Below are 19,674 nucleotides of genomic sequence, written 5' to 3'. Positions count from 1 at the left end.
ACTCCACTGAAGAATGGTGCAAATCCTTGTTGCAGACAGACTAAACATGTAATAAACACATCCAATCCTACTTTCAGAAAGGTCTGTGGTTCTGGCCGGGGGAGGTTCTGGAAATTTTCGAGTTTATCCCTCAGGGTAAACGAAGCAGAGGCTGTTTGGAACCAATGGGAATGAAGCATCCACTCCCCTCGCTCTGTAAATTTGAGTTCAGTTGAGTTCAGTTGCCGCCACAGTGCAGTGCAGTCTCGCCGAGGGACTTTGGATGGGCTCTGAGGAGTTCGATGCTCCACAATAGGCCTATTGTTTTGGTTTTATTTTGGGAGTTTATGTTTTCTTTTCAAACTTCTATTTCAACTTACTGCGCATTTCTTACAAGTCTCCACACTTTCTGGAGGTTTTTATTAGGAGAGTGAAGGAGGGCGGTGCAGGATGAATGGAACTACTTCTGAGAAGGCGGCATCGAGCCTGTCGTCTGATCTCCACGCCACAGTGAGCTGTCCAATGATTTCCCGACGCTGCCAAAGTCTTCTCCCATGGACATGGGGTTCTACAGCGGCCAGACGATGCACAGCCACCACGGCTACTACCCCAGCCACGGCCAGTCCTACTCGCAACCAATGAAACCATCCTCGTATCATCACCATTACAATCTCCATGGGATTGGGGTATCGGGGGCCTACATTGCAAAATCGGAATACCCTTATCCCCATAAGCAATACGCTCATTATACCCGAGACATACAGTCACATCTCCAAGATATCGGTAAGATTTACGCATGAGACGCGTTGCCATTTTTGGTGAATAAAGAGTTGTCTCGAAGTTATGTTTATTAATAGTGTCAATGTGGCCCATGTTAAATTAACCATCCCAAATGCGTAGGCTATCTCTTATCGACGAGGACCAACCTTTATGCCACATGATATTAATCGAATTTACATTTGGTCAGCCTAATATTGGTGTTGGGCATTAATTTGGGGGGAGTTCAAATGTTTCGAAAATAGTATAAATTAGCATAGCCTACTATTGATATTTTGGCCTACCTACATTATTTTACATATATGATTAAATTGTGCATGTTTATTTATACAGTAATTATTATTCAACATGTCCTCATGTGGGATATGAACTCAAGACCTCTTGGTTCATGGCATTCAGAACTTTCTACTATGCCACCATGTCTGTGTAAATTACTGATTTCACCTGTATGCCTACACTGGACTTCAAAGTAAATCTCAGTTTTGTATAATACACTCAAGAAAAACTATTATATTTATCAGTGATTCAGGAATAACATTAAAATATAATAATATGCCCCACCAACATTAGACAACTATACAGAAAACCCTTAAAATGTTGAGATAAATACATGAAATCAATGATGAAAGAATAGTCAGATTAAATTATAGCAGTTCAGAAGGCAGTCGTTTGCTAAATGCAGAGATGTATTATGTATTATGACACTTGAGGTCAGATGTTCAAATGTGAAAAAAATTCACATGTATTCAATATAGAGTTCGCATTTTTACATGTGAGGAGAATAATGTTTTCACTTCACATGTGAAAAACTTTCAAATGTTGTCACATGTAGCATGGAATAACATGTTGAAATTTTGCCTCCCCATATTGTCAGATTTATTTCATATAATATGTTTTCATATGTGCTGAAATGTTTTCACGTGTGTACTTTCATGTTATCACGTGTTGCTTTTACTTGTTTCACATGTTATCACATTTACTTCACGTGATACAAAAAATCTGCAAGGATAAGCTATGCAGAAACATATTTTTTTGCTATTCTGCTTTCTAGGCTGCAAAGCTAACAACTTGTGATATGTGACGACAACTTTTAATTAAAAGAAAATGAGCTAAATCCTACCCCATTTTGTATTTTTGTAAAATATAAAATAAAAAAGTCTTAAAGGTACCAAACAGTCATTCTAATTCCCATGTAAAATAGCATTTTGAGTGACTAAAATATTACCCATAATATTAGTTTTGGATAGAAATGCTCAAAATTAGCTCATAGCTAACCACTAGGAAGTTTGAAAAGACAGGCGAGTGGGCGGGGAGCATATATGAGCTCTCAAGCAACTTTGGTGATATACAAAGCAACTCAAACATTGAAATTGCATCAATGATGTCAAAAATGTTTTATACATTTCCCGTTTGGCATGTCTCTTGTGAAGCGGTTCACAGCAGCACTAACGAATGTCTTGACTTGACAACTGCGTCAGAGTTTTGAACGACCCTTCCCTCCCTTTTGTTCCATTATGGCTGAAGATTTAGCTAGCCAGTAGTTAGCTAACACCAGACACAGATTAAAATGTTAACATTGCCATAGATGAATATGGCAAACTTGTAATTATATTTGCTGATACCCTACCACCAAATGTTGGCACAGTAAAGTAGCTATCTAGCTATATAAACCATGTGTAGCCAATGTAAAATGTTAGCGGGGTGCGCGCTAATAGAGTTTCAATCGGTGACGTCTCTCGTTCTGAGACCTTGAAGTAGTTGTGTAGTTGTTCCCCTTGCTCTGCAAGGGCCACAGCTTTTGTGGAGCGATGGGTAATGATGCTTCGAGGCTGGCTGTTGTTGATGTGTGCAGAGGGTCCCTGTTTTGAGCCCAGGTACGGGCGAGGAGAGGGACGGAAGCAAAACTGTTACATTGATGCTGTTGACCCGGATCACTGGTTGCTGCGGAAAAGGAGGAGGTCAAAAAATTGCCTGAGTGTAAACCAATGTGAAATGGTTAGCGGGGTGCGCGCTAATAGCGTTTAAATCAGTGACTTCACTCGCTCTGGGACCTTGAAGTAGTTGTTCCCCTTGCTCTGCAAGGGCTGTGTCTTTTGTGGAGCGATGGGTAACGATAATTCAAGGGTGGCTATTGTTGATGTGTGCAGAGGGTCCCTGGTTTGAGCCCAGGTAGGGGCGAGTAGAGGGATGGAAGCTATACTGTTACACAGGCCCATTTGCAACCACGCCTTCTCCGATGTTGGTTACAAGGTGGTACTTACTTAAATTAGGTAATAGAAAATTAAGGTGATGATACCCTATCACTTTAATAATCCCGCCTCCTGAATCCAATTGTTTGACATGGGGGAGGGGACCAGTAACTTTATGTAGAAGCAACAGTCATACTTTTCATACATTGGTCATCATACTTTGATCTGGTTTCATCCAAATATCATTACATTTCATGAAATACATGATTTTGACTGTTCTTTACCTTTAAGATGAGCTCCCAGGGAATAGTGTATTATATCATTTTTATCCTAAAATTCAAATTACCCATTGGGCCTAGTCTACTTTGATTGTTTTGCAATAACACACTATGCTATTAAGCTCTTAAATAATATCAATTGTTCATATGGCCTAGAAGGAAAATGAAAATGTAGCCTATTCTATAAACGCAAAAGACTTCCTTATTTTTTCCAAAATTGGTTTTGCAAAGCAGCTGAAACCTTCACATTTGAGAGAGAACTACTATTGTGTTTGCGTTATCATTGGTCATTTTAGTGTTAACAATGTTTAGGTATCCAGGCCCTATAACATACCGTTTAGCTGGTAGCATTGACATTCCAGGAAGAATCTTTCTCTTTGAAATTGGCCCGGGGCTAAGCCCAAAGCCACATGCATCAACATGAGGTGTCACGACATGTCAGTCTGGCACACATTACTTTTTGGCTCAATAGCCTGTCTTAGAGTTTTGACTTGATCACTCCATGTGAAAACACCACAAACAATACATGAAGGTTAAATAGCCTATATACTCGATGCACCAATCATCTTCTCTCATTATCTCCCATAATAGTGTGAGGGGCATTGTAATATCTTGGACAGAGACATTTTGTGCACCAAACCCTGTTTAGGCTATTGAGTAAAGCCTATTTCAGAACTGGTAAAAACAATGTAAGGCATAATCATATTTTTTTTAATGATGTTTACTTATGAAATATATCATGAATTAATTAATCTGTTATCATAATACTTTTTTTCTGTAGGCATAGGCCTATAGTCTACTGTTGAAGCCCTCTGTAGTCTAGTGTAAATGTATGAGCCCCTCAAGTCCTTTAGCCTACTAATGCTCTGTTGTCATTTTTCATTTTTTTAGCGAAAGAGGAACCAGAGCCTGAGGTGAGAATGGTCAACGGAAAGCCTAGAAAAATCAGAAAACCTCGCACCATATATTCTAGTTACCAGCTCGCTGCGTTGCAACATCGCTTTCAGGGAGCTCAGTATTTGTCTCTTCCTGAGAGAGCCGAACTAGCGGCTCATCTCGGCGTGACACAAACACAGGTGAGGAAGCCACATACCACTGTTATGACACGCTGTTGAGAGATTAAATATCTCTACGATTTATGTTCTTTTGTCTAATAAAACCATGAACTATGCTGGCATCTTTTTGCATACTGTAATTCTACACTTAGTGAATCATCTGAGACGTTATAGGTTTTTATCGCTTTTAATTTTTAAAAGTATTTGGTACATTTTCGCAACTCTTTGTACAAAACAGATGATCAAAAAGGAAGTTGTTTTAAACTCTTAGCACATGTTCAATTGACTTAATACAACATGCAAAATCATAGTCACTTTTTCACCAAACTTAATTAAATGTTGTTTTTTAAAACCTTTATTTAAGTAGGCAAGTCAGTTAAGAACAAATTCTTATTTACAATGACGCCAGCCAAATCCAAACGATGCTGGGCCAATTGTGCACCGCTCTATGGGACTCCCAATCACACCCGGATGTGATACAGCCTGGATTCAAACCAGGGACTGTAGGGACTTGCACTAGAGATGCAGTGCCTTAGACCACTGCGCCACTCGGGAGCCTAACTTAAACAGTGTTTCATCTAGAAATACATGTTCATATAAAGTAATTTCCTTTCACAATGCAATACTCACATTACTTTTGATATGATTCACTTTTCTTTTGTTAAAACATGTTACTATTACTTAATCTGACTGTTCTTAATTGATGATCATTTAAACATTTGGTAAACCTATAGATCATGGGTGTCAAACTCTGGCCCGTGAGACAATACCAAATTACTACTAGAGCTGGCCCGCCGGTATTATACAGCGCATTCACCACTAATACTACGAATCCCATAATGCTCTGCTGTTTTCGCGCGCCAATCAGGACAGGACCCAGAAACGCTCTCTCCTCTGTGACAGTAGTCATAGCAACATAGACGCTACAACTGTCAGCGAGCTAACCCTTCCCAAAAATTGCGAAAAGAAAGGCAGAAAACAGGAGCTTTCTGGACAAGTGGGAGGCAGAATATCTGTTTACATATGTAAAAGACAAACCTGTTTGTCTTGTTTGTGAAGTCAACGTGGCTGTAAGTAAGGAGTACAACATTAGACGACACTATGAAACGAAACACCATGACAAATACAAGGACCTGGACATGACTCAAAGGAGCCAGAAAGTAGAGGAGATGAAAATAAGTTTGGTTTCACAACAGAATATGTTTAAAAAAGCCACATCACAAAGCGAGGCTGCTGTAAAGGCTAGTTATATAGTGGCAGCAGAGATCGCAAAATCAGCCCGGCCCTTTAATGAGGGAGAGTTCATGAAAAAGTGCATGATGAAGGTTTGTGACCTCGTATGCCCAGAGAAAAAACAAGCATTTTCAAACGTGAGCCTGAGCAGGAACACAGTAGCTGATCGCACATGTGATCTTGCCACCAATCTGTATGACCAGCGGATGGAAAAGGGAAAAGATTTTGTTGCGTTCTCCCTCGCTGTGGATGAGAGCTGCGACGCATCTGATACTGCTCAGCTGTCAGTCTTCATCCGTGGAGTGGACTCAAATCTGTGTGTTACGGAGGAGCTATTAGGATTCAAATCAATGCATGGCACAACCACAGGAAAGGAAATCTTTGAGGAGGTTTCCAAATGTGTAACTGAAATAAAGCTGCCGTGGGATAAACTCGTTGGATTAACGACAGATGGTGCGCCAGCGATGTGCGGTAAAAAGAATGGACTGGTGGGCATGGTTCGGGAGAAGATGCGGGAAGAGAACTGTGCAAGTGAGCTAACTGTTTACCACTGCATCATACATCAGGAAGCACTGTGTGCCAAAGCCCTAAAGATGGAACATGTTATGACCACAGTAACACAGGTAGTTAACTTTATAAGAGCCAAAGGTCTAAATCACCGCCAGTTTAAATCTTTTCTGGAGGAGTGTGGTTCGGAATACGCAGTGTGGTTGTATCACACAGAGGTGAGATGGCTAAGCAGAGGAAAAGTACTGAACAGATGTTTCGAGCTGCGTGAGGAAATATGTCAATTCCTGGAAACCAAAGGGAAGGATACAGCAGAGCTCCGGGAGCAAAAGTTCCTGTGTGAGCTGGCCTTTCTCTGTGACATCTCGAGCCATCTCGATGCGCTGAACCTGCAGCTTCAGGGGCGGGGGCGCATCATCACAGACATGTACGCTGCAGTGAGGGCCTTCAAAACTAAACTGCCTGTGGGAGAATCAGATGCTGCAAGGAAACCCTTGCCATTTTCCCTGCTGCCAATCCATAAAAGCATAGATCTCTACCGCCGTGTTCCCATGCGCACAGTTTGCTGAAAAACTCTGTGTTCTCGCCGCTGAGTTTAGCCGGCGATTTGCCGACTTCGATGCCCAGAAATGCAAGTTTGAACTGCTTAGTAATCCCTTCGCAGTTGATGTGGAAAATGCACCAACCAACATCCAAATGGAGCTGATTGAACTCCAGTGCAACGACACGCTGAAGTCAAAGTATGATGCTGTGGGCGCCGCACAGTTTCCACGGTTCATCCCTGACACAATGCCTCAGCTCCGCACCCAAGCTGCTCAGATGCTCTCCATGTTCGGCAGCACTTATCTATGCGAGCAACTTTTCTCCTCGATGAAGATGACCAAAACAACTCACAGGAGACGTCTGACTGATGAACATCTTCGCTCGATACTGAGGATTTCTTCAGCTCAGAGCTTGAGCCCAGACATTGATGAACTAGCATCCAAGAAGAGATGCCAGGTATCTGGCTTGGGCACATCAGATTAGACCAGTGTGCAATATTTAATGTTTTCTTTATGCACTTTTTCTTGCTACAAGGCATGGGCTTGAATGGTTGATTGATTTATTATCATTTTATTTGTAAAATTATTAGCCAGTGGAAAAAGTTTATTTTGGTATTTAAATCAGAAGGCTGCAAATAGAAAAGAGGCATACAATTTTTATTTAAATTTTATTTATTTAATAAATTAATGCCATTGATGTGTTTTTTCATTTGAAATTCGATTTTGCATGTCTCCACTATTAAATTATATATTGTATGGTAATAAGCGCTGCTTGTTCCATATTCAATGTTAAAGCAAAACTTGTTTGGGTCCATATTAAAAGGTTAATTTGTTCAATGTTGGCCCGTGACTTTGTTCAGGTTTTACATTTTGGCCCACTGGGTATTTGAGTTTGACACCCCTGCTATAGATTGTACACGTAAACTGGTTTGTCTACTACAGATTTTGAGAATTACATATTAAAAAGTATGTCTGTAAAGTATAAACATAAAAAATATGATACTACTATGTACTACTATGATGATGACTATGATTTTACTTCACAGTAAGTTAAAAAAAAATATGATCAGAGATGCACTGCACTGTATGTAACAAATCAAAGTGTATTGGTCATGTACACAGATTAGCTAATGTTACAGCAGTTGAATGAAATGCTTGTGTTTCTAGCTCCTACAGTGCAGTAATACAATATCAATACAATACCAATGCATAAATAATCCAGAAAGTCCAAAACAAGAAAGAAATGCATTCCCTATACAATAAACATGTATCCAAAATGAAGTTTGCCATGACAAAAGGTTTTTCCCCAGGTACATGAATAGGATAATTACTGCAAATTCGATGAGAAACTATGGCCAAATGCTCAAGACAGGCTTAATGCAAAAACTAGTGTCTGCTAAAACGTATTTCTTTAATTTCTTTCATTTGATTACATTGTGAAGATGTCTTCAATCATCATACCTTTGATCACACATGGGATAGAAATGATGGAAATTTGATCTTTAGTCAATTTTAATGGGTAGTGCAAGTGTATAGCTTAATGTGGAAACAGTGTCATGTACTGTTATTTACAGTACTGGAGCATACTACATTCAAAGTACACATTTGAAACATGTATCTTACAATTCACCACATACTTGTACATTTTTTACCAAAGCGATAAAAAAAACAGTATTGTTTATATTATATGTCAAACCACCGGGTTTATTAACCTCTTCCTGTTTGTTTTCATATCTGATAATTGATAGCTTCATTTATGGATCTAAGTTTGCATCTGGATTCCAAATTTTAATGCAATATAATTAGGTATATTCTATTCTAATAAGGCATAGGGTGTCAATATGAAATTACAACACTTTGCTAGATAATACATTTTTAACTCATACCTTCACATTTTCTGGTACAAACATCCCAAACAACCTGTAGCTCAAATATATTTTCTTCCAGGTCAAGATCTGGTTCCAGAATCGGCGTTCCAAATTCAAGAAGCTGTACACATACGGGGAAGTTCCACTGGACCACAGCCCAGGAGCCAGTGACTCTATGTCCTGCAATTCACCCCCGTCCCTGGCCATTTGGGACAGTAGTATACCCACAGACCCTGCAACTAGAGAGCAGGCTCCCCAGCCCTCCCTCAGCTCCTCTCTATGTTATGTGGAGGACTACACTCATCACTGGTATCAACAGACCTCACAGTCACGTTCACAGCACTCAGGACTGGTTCTTCAGCACACAACACTACCAAAGAATATGGGGGCGGTGTACTAATACAAAACGTATCGGAACAAGCTGTGGTCCAACAACATGGCCATTTATTGGAAATAAAGCCTAGAGGGTGTGTGCCAAAACAGAGGGCTGAAGTTCACAGACAAGTTGGGAAACATGCACAAGGACTTATTGTCTCTGTTGTTCCTTTTGGATTCAAAACAGAGGAACTGTATACAAAAAGAATGGACAAATCCATGTTCTGTTTAGATGGATGTTTAGAGTGACGAGTTGCTAATATTATCAGTGGCTCATTTCACTCTGTTGGAGAGATTTGATATGAGAATGGATGGAATAGCAGCCTATTTGGTGGCACTTTCCTTTATAGAGGCCCACTGTGGGACCACTGTGGGACCATTAAATGAACATATTCTTTGATCTACAGCTATTCAAATATATACTGTCAGTGCATTCAACACCCTTTGTTTCTTCACAATATGAAACACCCACAGATACATGGAAGTGGTGTGTACCATTTTCATACATTCATAAATTATACTTACCATTTCTTGCATTTATATAGATGTAATTAAGGCTCAATTCACATATTGAGCCATACAACATTTTATTACACAATGGTTCAAAACAAAACATCTCTTGGAAGTTGCAGAGAACTATAGGAAATAAAAATGTGTATTTGGTACTTTGCATTTGCAATAGATTTTTGGTAAAAGCCATAAACTCAGGTTGTTATTTATAATGTAGCCTATTTTATACTCTATTGATATGTTAATAGAACTTCAATGTGAGAACTTAAAAAATCTAATTGTGACACTTTGGTGCCTGAGAAACACATATTTTATAGTTAGTCTTTTGTGTGAATAATAAAGTTTTTATTTTTATTAATTATATTTACACCAATTGAAATGATGTAATATTTACACACACATGCACACACACAGATGTAAATAACCCCTTGAGATAACATTAAAATCTTGTTTCCATAGACTTCTTTATACAAATTATCCAATGAAACGGTTGTAAGGACAAAATGGAATGGAATAAATTATATATTAACAGTCCAGACCAATAAATATATAGGCGCTTAGAGCTTTATCTCTATTGAGATAGAATCACGTTATATATTTTTTTTAATTATCACTTTGGTACTACTTTCACAAGTATGTGGTGAATATTTGAAACTTTAGCACAAAAACACTTGCAACACAGCCAATCTTACATTCAAAACCTTTCATAGTGCATTAATTTGGTTTGTAAACATCTGTCACCACACAACCATATATCCAAAATATACGTTTACTGTGAAATAAAATTAGTACATTGGTTTAATCACAAAAACACAACATAATGATATATTCTCAATTGAGTTATTTATTTTAACAACCATTTAACCCAATACCAAAACATGTAAGATACATGATTCAAAATTGTCCTTTGAATGTAGTATGCTACAGTACTGTAAATTACAGTACATTACACTGTTTTACATTAGGCTATACACTTGCACTACCCATGAAAATTGACTGGATATCACATTTCCATAATTTCTATCCCTTGTGTGATCAAAAGTGTGATCATTGAAGACATCTTTCACAATGTAATCAAATGCAAGAAATGAAAGAAACAATCTTTAGCAGACACTAGTTTGCATCAAGCCTGTCTTGAGCATTTGGCCATAGGTTTTGATCGAAATGGCAGTAAATATCCTCATTATTCATGTACCTTGGGAAAAACCTTTCGGTCTAAATTGGTCTGGATTGGAATCATTGCATGCCTCCTCTATAGCCAGATGGAGGGTGGTACACTCATGGGGATGGCAATTATACGTCTTCCATCTGTATTGTAGTCATGTATTGTAATTTGCAGTACTGTACTTATGTGTTTGCAGAAGTCCTGTATGTGGCTCAGTTTATTAAAGCATGGTACTAGCAACACCAGAATTGTGTGTTTGATTCTCACCGAGGTCACATACCAAAATGTGTAGACTGTGTCTGCTGCATAAATGGCATTTACAGTGGGGCAAAAAAGTATTTAGTCAGCCACCAATTGTGCAAGTTCTCCCACTGAGATGAGAGAGGCCTGTAATTTTAATCATAGGTACACTTCAACTATGACAGACAAAATGAGGGAAAAAAATCCAGAAACTCACATTGTAGGATTTTTTTATGAATTTATTTGCAAATTATGGTGGAAAATAAGTATTTGGTCACCTACAAACAAGCAAGATTTCTGGCTCTCACAGACCTGTAACTTCTTCTTTAAGAGGCTCCTCTGTCCTCCACTCGGTACCAGTATTAATGGCACCTGTTTGAACTTGTCATCATCAGTATAAAAGACGCCTGTCCACAACCTCAAACAGTCACACTCCAAACTCCACTATGGCCAAGACCAAAGAGCTGTCAAAGGACACCAGAAACAAAATTGTAGACCTACACCAGGCTGGGAAGACTGAATCTGCAATAGGTAAGCAGCTTGGTTTGAAGAAATCAACTGTGGGAGCAATTATTAGGAAATGGTAGACATACAAGACCACTGATAATCTCCCTCGATCTGGGGCTCCACGCAAGATCTCACCCCGTGGGGTCAAAATGATCACAAGAACGGTGAGCAAAAATCCCAGAACCACACGGGGGGACCTAGTGAATGACCTGCAGAGAGCTGGGACCAAAGTAACAAAGCCTACCATCAGCAAGGGCATTGGAGATGAAACGTGGCTGGGTCTTTCAGCATGACAATGATCCCAAACACACTGCCCGGGCAACGAAGGAGTGGCTTCGTAAGAAGCATTTCAAGCTCCTGGAGTGGCCTAGCCAGTCTCCAGATCTCAACCCCATAGAAAATCTTTGGAGGTAGTTGAAAGTCCGTGTTGCCCAGCAACAGCCCCAAAACATCACTGCTCTAGAGGAGATCTGCATGGAGGAATGGGCCAAAATACCAGTAACAGTATGTGAAAACGTGGTGAAGACTTACATAAAACGTTTGACCTCTGTCATTGCCAACAAAGGGTATATAACAAAATATTGAGATAAACTTTTGTTATTGACCAAATACTTATTTTCCACCATAATTGGCAAATAAATTCATTAGAAATCCTACAATGTGATTTTCTGGATTTTTTGATCTCATTTTGTCTGTCATAGTTGAAGTGTACCTATGATGAAAATTACAGGCCTCTCTCATCTTTTTAAGTAGGAGAACTTGCACAATTGGTGGCTGACTAAATGCTTTTTTGCCCCACTGTTACAGCACTCACTTACAGAAAAATGATGTGATTTCAAGTTTTGCACATGCAACATTTTATTTTTCATCTGAAATTTCAAGTGAAATAATGTGAAACCATGTGGTTTTGGAACACTTCACGTGATGATATTTTATATGAAGTTTCACATGTGGATATTTTTTACGAGATTTCACAGGTGATGCCCTGCAAACAGAAATTTGTGGTTAGGATGTCTCCGGAACGTCACGCAGTCACAGTGTTTTCAACTGACATATTAGACACACTTTGGCTGTCACACCCTGACCTGTTTCACCTAATTATATTTACAGGTGTCGCCCACTATCCCCTGTGTATTTATATCTGCGTTCTCTGTCTGTTGCCAGTTCGTATTGTTTGTCAAGCCTACCAGCGTTGTTCCCCCTTGCTCCTGTCTGCTTTTGCTCCTGTTTTCTTGCCCTGACCCTGAGCTTGCCTGCTGCCCTGTACCTTTGCCCCGCCTATCTGGATTACTGACCTCTGCCTGCCCTTTAACCTGTCATTTTGCCTGTCCCTGAACTGTCCTTTTGCCTACCCCTGTTGGAATAATAAACTTTTGTTCTTTCGACACTGTCTGCACCTGGGTCTTACCTTAAACGTGATATTGACATACATAATTATATTGTGAATGTTTAATTATACAATAATTATTATTCAACATGTCCTCACCTGGGATCTAAACTCTTGGTTCATGGCATTCTGATCTTTCTGCTATGCCACCATGTGTGTCAATAGCTGATTTCACCTGTATTCCTACACTCTGGACTTCAAAGTAAAACTCAGCTTTGTTACAAATACACACAAAAAACGATTATATGTATCATAGTTATTCAGGAGTAACATTAAAACAGAATAATATACCCCACCAACATTAGACAACTATACAGAAAACCCTGAAATTGCTGAAAGAAGTTAATTATATCAATGATGAGAGAATAGTCAGATTAACTGATAACTAAAATAGCAGTGCAGATGACACTCCTGTTGCTAAGAGCAGAAATGTATTATAGGTTATGGATATGTAGGGGACTTCTGAGAATTCTACAGAATTCCCCAAATCCAGAGGTTGTGAGTTTAAAATCCAGGTGGGGTTAGTCAGTACTAAGGGATCATGTCAAATGTAATGTTTACACTATTTTAGCTGAACAGTTACTTGAACACTTACAGTGCCTTGCGAAAGTATTCGGCCCCCTTGAACTTTGCGACCTTTTGCCACATTTCAGGCTTCAAACATAAAGATATAAAACTGTATTTTTTTGTGAAGAATCAACAACAAGTGGGACACAATCATGAAGTGGAATGACATTTATTTGATATTTCAAACTTTTTTAACATTTCAAAAACTGAAAAATTGGGCGTGCAAAATTATTCAGCCCCCTTAAGTTAATACTTTGTAGCGCCACCTTTTGCTGCGATTACAGCTGTAAGTCGCTTGGGGTATGTCTCTATCAGTTTTGCACATCGAGAGACTGACATTTTTTCCAATTCCTCCTTGCAAAACAGCTCGAGCTCAGTGAGATTGGATGGAGAGCATTTGTGAACAGCAATTTTCAGTTCTTTCCACAGATTCTCGATTGGATTCAGGTCTGGACTTTGACTTGGCCATTCTAACACCTGGATATGTTTATTTTTGAACCATTCCATTGTAGATTTTGCTTTATGTTTTGGATCATTGTCTTGTTGGAAGACAAATCTCCGTCCCAGTCTCAGGTCTTTTGCAGACTCCATCAGGTTTTCTTCCAGAATGGTCCTGTATTTGGCTCCATCCATCTTCCCATCAATTTTAACCATTTTCCCTGTCCCTGCTGAAGAAAAGCAGGCCCAAACCATGATGCTGCCACCACCATGTTGGACAGTGGGGATGGTGTGTTCAGCTGTGTTGCTTTTACGCTAAACATAACGTTTTGCATTGTTGCCAAAAAAGTTCAATTTTGGTTTCATCTGACCAGAGCACCTTCTTCCACATGTTTGGTGTGTCTCCCAGGTGGCTTGTGGCAAACTTTAAACAACACTTTTTATGGATATCAGAGTCTCCCACCTCCCACAGAGTCTCCCACCTCAGCTGTAGATCTCTGCAGTTCATCCAGAGTGATCATGGGCCTCTTGGCTGCATCTCTGATCAGTCTTCTCCTTGTATGAGCTGAAAGTTTAGAGGGACGGCCAGGTCTTGGTAGATTTGCAGTGGTCTGATACTACTTCTATTTCAATATTATCGCTTGCACAGTGCTCCTTGGGATGTTTAAAGCTTGGGAAATCTTTTTGTATCCAAATCCGGCTTTAAACTTCTTCACAACAGTATCTCGGACCTGCCTGGTGTGTTCCTTGTTCTTCATGATGCTCTCTGCGCTTTTAACGGACCTCTGAGACTATCACAGTGCAGGTGCATTTATACGGAGACTTGATTACACACAGGTGGATTGTATTTATCATCATTAGTCATTTAGGTCAACATTGGATCATTCAGAGATCCTCACTGAACTTATGGAGAGAATTTGCTGCACTGAAAGTAAAGGGGCTGAATAATTTTGCACGCCCAATTTTTCAGTTTTTGATTTGTTAAAAAAGTTTGAAATATCCAATAAATGTCGTTCCACTTCATGATTGTGTCCCACTTATTGTTGATTCTTCACAAAAAAATACAGTTTTATATCTTTATGTTTGAAGCCTGAAATGTGGCAAAAGGTCATAAAGTTCAAGGGGGCCGAATACTTTCGCAAAGCACTGTAAATTATGGTCTATGAGAGGTGCATCCCAATATGACACTGCTGAACCAAAAAATAATTTAGTACAGCACTGACTGTATTGCAGTGGTGATGAAAATAAAATAATTTAGAACAGCACTGACTGTATTGCTGTAGTGATGAAAAACATTTTTTTTTAGTACATCTCTGACTGTACTGCTGTTGTGGGGATAAGAAAATAATTAAGTCTGGAAAATTAGAGGGATAACAAATACATTACTATCTAAAAAAATTAGAAAACATATTAGAGGTATATGTGTGAAAATCTAAATTTGCATTGTTGAATACAATATTTAAAATCCTGACAATCACTCCTGCTTTCATTTTCCTTGTATTATTCAAGAGCTGGAATTACTTTTCAGTTTGAAGCATATAAAACTCGCTATAGAAGTTACTTTACCTTTATGCTGGAAATTTGTGCCGATCTAGCCCTACTTGGACTGGATTGGTTTTCACTTGAATGGCACAAGATGGTGTCACAGGGTTTGATGAATGTAAATACCTTTTAGGTCCTTCAATTCAAGGTAATTTTTTCCATGATGTCACTGTGCTCTTTGACAAACATCAACAACACCAAAATGAAATGAAATAGTTAAAGATAATATGTATGTCACCCTGATCCAGCACTGTCCTTACTATCATATATGTTCCTTCATGCTTTTTCTTCTGTTATGAAGGATTGACACATTTATATGATGGCGTGAAATTAGGAAGTAGACCTATGTCTTTTGGGGCTGGGCTGAATTTTTGGTTTCTGTTTATAGAAGCATTTGCGCTTATCTTATTGTTAAAGACCTTTCAAATCTTTAACAAGACAAAGAAAAATGCCTCTCAGCAGCCGCCGGTAACTCTGAAGATGCGGAAAGACAAGGTGATGACATCACCTGTCGCAAGCACAACGGGAAAACTCAAAAGCGGAAGGAAAGTTTGTAGCTGTGTCGTGGAAGATTGGGCTGCTGTTTCCTTCCCCGCCTCAGGTCATAGTCCCCCATCTCTCAGCTCACTCACCTAAACCAGTCAAGCAACGAGACCAATGTGATGTGCTTTACCTCTGTTCATCTGTGTGAGGAAATGCTTATTTTCATCCACAGTACATAAACAAGATTATTTTTTATCCTTTATTTAACTAGGCAAGTCAGTTAAGAACACATTCTTATTTACAATGATGGGTTAACTGCCTTGTTCAGGGGCAGAATGACAGATGTTTTTACTTTGTCAGCTTGGGGATTCAATCTAGCAACCTTACTGGCCCAACGCTCTAACCACTAGGCTACCTGCCACCCCTTTACCAATGACTCTAGGGGAAGAACATTATGAATGTTGTCGTTAGTAGGAGGAGCGCTCCCTGGCTCTGTGTGTGGGCCTCTGGTCTCTCATGCCTCACTCAGCAGGCTGACTGGATGCCTTAAGCCTGAGGAGATATGAGTTGATTATATGTCTGGTGTGTGGGGTCGAGGGGGTAGCATTGGGGTTTTATCCCACCAAGCAACTTAGCACATTCAACATTGTCATGGTAACTGAATCGTAAACGAAGTCGGACATGATCGATCAGAATCCACCACATTTGAAAAACAAACAAACAAAGTAAGTACACTGAGTTTACCAAACATTAGGAACACCTTCCTAATATTGAGTTGCACCCCCTTTTGCTCTCAGAACAGCCTCAATTTGTTGGGACATGGACTCTACAAGGTGTCGAAAGTGTTCCACAGGGATGCTGGCCCATGTTGACTCCAATGCTTCCCACAGTTGTGCCAAGTTGGTTGGATGTCCTTCGGGTGGTAGACCATTCTTGATACACACGGGAAACTGTTGAGCATGACAAGCCCAGCAGCGTTGCAGTTCTTGACACAAACTGGTGTGCCTGGCACCTACCATACCCCGTTCCAAAGGCTCTTAAATATTTTGTCTTGCCCATTCACCCTCTAAATGGCACACATACACAATCGATGTCTCAATTGTCTCAAGGCTTAAAAATCCTTCTCCTCCCCTTCATCTACACTGATTTAAATGGATTTAAGTGACATCAATGATGGATCATAGCTTTCACCTGGATTCACTTGGTCGATCTGTGTCATGGAAAAAAAAATCATTTTAATCCATAGAGACGTGAAGGAGAAGCTCGTCGGATGTTGATCTCTTCTCGGCTGGGTCCTCATTTGGGACCCAAGGTCCTTGTTGTTAAGTGTCCTTAATGTTTTGTATTCTCGGTGTAGTAGGTGCAGCCACGGTCCACGTCTACAGTTTTATTGGGAACCAGTGAGGGCAATGCTAATTGTCACTTACACAAGATAGATGCTAGAATCCATATTCCCACTCTTATTCTCTCTTATTGCAAGGGGGGGGGGGGGGTATCTGGAGGTGGATTTGGTGGTTGGGTGAGAACTGAGAAGCAACATCCCAGCTTACAGATGTCAGGGAAGGGATATGGTTTCACTCCAACCACAAACATCACTCACCACTGTCGTTTTCATATGGGGAAAGAAACATACAAACAAAGATGGGATGGAAAAGGCATGAGAGACAGCTTATTCTCAGTGTTGATGTTTGCAACAGGGACACTTTTCTGCCACTTGCTTGGGGTGTTACTAATTGTAGATGGGGATGCATTGCACCTAAGGTTGGGTTGGTTCCATAACATTTGCATATTTATTCTGCCACCTTGCTCTGACCACTACCTCTCCTTCCACAAACCCTAAACGTAGACCTCTTATTCGTTATTTAATTATAGATGTGGTCGAGATAACTCGTGCTGAAATGACTGTACCTGTGATGTAGGCCTACCTGTTTAGGACACTTTTCCGAGGTTGGAAATTATAGGTCTATCCATATACTGTACGTAGACATTTCCAAAATAATTAGGACAGAATTGTCTTGCTTTGCGTGCACACCTGTGTCTGTGGTTCACACACCTGTATCTCTAGAGGTTAAGAGCATTGGGCCAGTAACTGAAAGGTCGCTGGTTTCAATCCCCGAGCTGGCCAGGTGGAAAAGTCTGCTGTTCTGCCTCTGAGCAAGACAGTTAACCCCCAACAACAACTACTCCCCGGGTGCTGATAACATGGAAGTCGATTCAGAGGGGTTGGGTTAAATGCAAAAGCCGTGTTTTGGTTTAATGCTTTCGGTTGTGCAACTGACTAGGTATCCCCCCCATTAGCTAATGAGCCCTGCTAAACATGCGTGTTATGCTGCCACCTATGATTGGCTGCAACAGACAGGAAGAAGTGGAAGCATGTGCATGCAAAACGAGGAGACAACATTAGCACCCATGTTTGATTTGGGAAGGGGGGTCAATTCTGTTTTGAATAGGTTTGTTTCTTGCGCACTGCTTTGTAAATGATGCAGAATTAATATAGGCCGAAACCATCTACCGATTATGGATAAAGTGTTGCTTCATGTGCTCGTGGGAAATGGGGAACTGGGAAATGGTAGCTAAGTCTACATGAATGTGTTCACGTGCCTTTGAAGTCGGAACAATTCTTCAACCAATAAGATTTTAGCTTGATAAGCTAGCTAACATTGCTTATAACTAAGTTAGATAACTTGCTTAACTTTGACATAATGGACAAACTATCTATATTTTACTTATTGATTACGTTGTAATTGTCAAAAACGTATTTGTCATCTTTTGGTTGAAAAGGTAAAAGGTCAGTGGTGAAATGTCACAACTCGTCAACTCGGGTAACAACATTTTCTTTAAGTTTCCCACTTGTAATTCCAACTTGGAGTGTTGCAGTAGTGTGTATTCATGGATGGCAAAAGAAGCCAGGCTTCCCCAAAACATTTACCAAGCAAAAATAGGAAAAAACTCTTTCCTCTCTGTGTTTAATAATTTTACTTCAATTCTCAAGAGGCTAAATGTATCTCACCGGAGAATGCATCCGAGCATGCGAAACAGCGCCCCTCTGTCTCTGCATGTGTCGGCCATCTATCTGATGCTGTCTGGTCCACAAGATTATGACACTGTTGCCGCTCGCAGCATTGAATGCAAGGGAAGCCACCAAGCATTTGGCCTCCCCTTGATAAAAAAAGTCTAAAAGAATAGCCAATCAGTGTTAAGCTAAAGTGAGCTCAACTGTGATGGGTCCAGTGTCAAGGGAAGCCCATTTGGATTTGGCGTCACTCCCATCATCGCATCGAGAGCATACGTCATTGACAGAAACATCTTGAATTGTTGCATCTCATTGTGTTGTTGTCCTCCAGTGGCTAGCTAGCAGAAATAGTCCCTTTCCTAAATTAGCCATGGATGGAGAAAGGGATTTGGACTTGTAGTTTTACTTAATTCTCCATACCAGCCAGTGATTCTGATCCAGCCATTAATCCATACATTGTGTCCCTGGCCTGTGAGGATGGAAGTTCAATATGTAACTAGATGAACAGTAGAAGGCTCATGTTAACTAGCTAACATTGCCCATGAAAGTAAGTTAGGTTAACGAGCAAGCATTTTAGCCAGGAAACTTAAGAAAACAAAAAATAAAAGTATGTACTGTATGACAGTGATAGTCTGTTTCATCCACATGAAAGAGATGAGGATGGCATTGGAGTTTCTCTACAAGTAGGGTGAGTCAACATGTTTTTCTACTTGCACACGCACGTACCCACGCACACACCCACGCACACGCACGCACGCACGCACGCACGCACACACACACACACACACACACACACACACACACACACACACACACACACACACACACACACACACACACACACACACACATAAAAATCAGAAACATAGACAGCCACATCATATTTAGACTAAATTGTTTTTGGTATCTTTTAGTTGTCACTGTATAACACTAAGCGTAGGTGATTTGATGATGTTGAAATTTTGAAGTTGAAATGGTGCTGAAATAATGGAGGCAGTTTTGTTTTCTTTGTGAATTGC

The 19,674-nt window shown here is 40.0% G+C and overlaps 1 pseudogene; it reads left to right on the top strand.

The window, feature by feature from the left end:
- The first annotated feature begins 173 nt into the window (after window positions 1–173).
- Window positions 174–10,715, top strand: LOC110521929 (annotated as a pseudogene).
- The last annotated feature ends 8,959 nt before the right edge of the window (window positions 10,716–19,674 follow it).

This window comes from Oncorhynchus mykiss, chromosome 30, assembly GCF_013265735.2.
Source record: "Oncorhynchus mykiss isolate Arlee chromosome 30, USDA_OmykA_1.1, whole genome shotgun sequence".
Taxonomy (NCBI): Eukaryota; Metazoa; Chordata; class Actinopteri; order Salmoniformes; family Salmonidae; genus Oncorhynchus; species Oncorhynchus mykiss.
This window is presented reverse-complemented; position numbering and strand designations above follow the sequence as displayed.